The sequence below is a fragment of the Pteropus vampyrus genome, unplaced genomic scaffold, assembly GCF_000151845.1.
Source record: "Pteropus vampyrus isolate Shadow unplaced genomic scaffold, Pvam_2.0 Scaffold24, whole genome shotgun sequence".
Taxonomy (NCBI): Eukaryota; Metazoa; Chordata; class Mammalia; order Chiroptera; family Pteropodidae; genus Pteropus; species Pteropus vampyrus.
In genome coordinates this window covers 8610981-8613425 of record NW_011888805.1, presented here as the reverse complement: position 1 = coordinate 8613425, position 2445 = coordinate 8610981, and positions in this window count along the sequence as shown.

Below are 2445 nucleotides of genomic sequence, written 5' to 3'. Positions count from 1 at the left end.
GAGGATTAAATGAAACTGGCACATAGTAAGTAGTCTATAAATGTTAGCTATAAATATCCTATAAATGTTAGTATAAATTATTATTAAGACTATTATTGAGCAGACCTTGCAATCTGCAAACAACATATTTAGATTACGTCAAAAGTACTCATGGCACTCAAAGACATTCCCCCTCCCACCATTTAACACCTTTATCGCCTGCCGCCATTATCATGGATGAATTTGCCCAGTCCCCTAATTTTTCTACGGACTATATATTTTCAATTAAACCATCCAACATTCAGAATAAAAGTAACAAGCTTAATCCTCATCTTTCCACAAAACAAGAACAAAAGCTGCAGCAAGAGATAGTTAACACACCTCTGTTTCTAAATCTTGTTGAGCTCAATCTAAACAAACCCATATGTTGCCAAGAGCAGGCACCGGCCAAGGTGAGAAACCTTGAGAGGGATGTCTGATTGCCATTTTGATGAAGGGGGAAGGGAAGGGAAGGTTTTATGTGTTTTGTGTGTTCTTTTAAGTGGAAAAAAAAGAAAGAAATGTAACTTCAGAGGGTAAAAAGCAACACAATTAGTACAACACACACACTGCTCAACTAACCAACCAATAAGGAAGGAAGGCGACTACTATCTTCTGAGTCAATGATCAGTTTGCTGTAAAGATACAGAGAACTGTCATTGTGGGTAAACAATCTTAGATATAAAATACGGTTTGCTTTTCCAGAAGATGAGATAACATCAAAGGCTTAGCAATCTACTGAACTAACTGGCAGCACTCCAACACATCTTCTCCAAGGCTACCTACCTCGCTAGCACAACTGAAAGGTTCACAAATAACTAAACTCAGGGAAGGAAACTTAGGAAGCTCCAGAAGAACTAACAAATTTCTGTCCACTTAATAACTCTTGCGTGCACACACAGTGAGCCGAAGCAAAATAGGAGCTTGTCAGGGTAATGCACCCAATACCTCTCCTATTTAAAACAGCCTCTGGATATAAACTAAGTTTTAAAAATCAGGACACAAAACTACATACAGAGAGTGATGTCCCTCATTCTGTTAAAATTTCTATCGATTGCTATCGTTACATATACATAGATCCATATATATCAACATATCAACCAAAGTAAGAAGAGGAAATGGATACTCTCTAGGTCATGGTACTTTTTCTTGGCACTTTACGAGTTCAAAAATTATGATGAACGTACATTAATTTTATCATCAGAACGATTTTATAACATACTTTGTAAGGCTGAAAGCTTTTTAATATACTTTTATTTACACAAAACTTATAATGTAGGAATAGTGCTTTAATTAGTCTTTTCTATACTAATTCAGTCTCAAGGTACTGAATTAAGCAAGGTAGCAAACAGGAAAAAAATAACTCAAATGATGACAGCTGCTTCATTTAAATGTCTGTCAGTGTTACTGCACTCCCAAACCATACCTGGTACCACAGTTAAAGTAGTAGTAACCAACCCAGTGAAATTAAAATATCAAGCAGACCTTATGATCAAATACATTCATTCAGCTAATGAAGTCACTGAGTAAAACATTCCACACTAAAATTCAAATGCAGCCCTGTATCCATAATAGACCCCTCCCAAGTCAGGAAGTAATTCACATTCAGCATGCAGGATATTCAGATAAAAGGCAGAAAATGCCAGCTTTTAAATAAACTCAACTTACACAGTGTTGTTACAGACATTTAACAGAAGTTCCTCCTCCCTTTTCCTTTCTTAATACAGGAAAAGTTTAATCATCTCTTGGGAAGCTCAAGAGATGATTTAAAATATAGCTAAATCAAAACATGATCAGTAAAAAAAAATTAAGAAAAGTACTTAAATTAACAATCCACTTTAAAATTAATTTTATTTTTCCCAAATTAATTACATTCTCTCTCACACACACACACATATTTTACTGGGATTTCACAAATTGAAAAAGAAATCAGCTAAAAGACGTAGAGGAAAATCATGAAAATAACCACTCTGGACTATATATACCAATAAAGAAGAGCAACAGGATAATCTAGAAATTATGTGTCCCAGAAATGGAGGGGAAAAAACATAAACTTATTAATACTTTTTTGTTTGCATGGAGAAACTTTGGAAGAATGAGGAGAAATGAATAAAAGTGGTTATTCTGGGGCTGAGGGGAGGGCAATGCATATAGGGACAGAGCAGAAGTGAGACGTTGCTGCATAGCTTTTTATATATTTTTTCCAACAATGTAAATGTACTGCCTAAACAATAAATTAAATGAAAATGTACATAAGATTGTTTAGGCTGCACCATCTTGTATAGGTAAAAGAACCCAGGCTGTGTAGTCAGGCTGCCTGGTGCTGAGATGCCACCAGCTAGCTAATGAGTACAACTGTTATATTCTGAGAGATGGAAGACAGGGTCCTTGTCTACATGGTGGTCACAGCGGCCAGACCATTGGTGG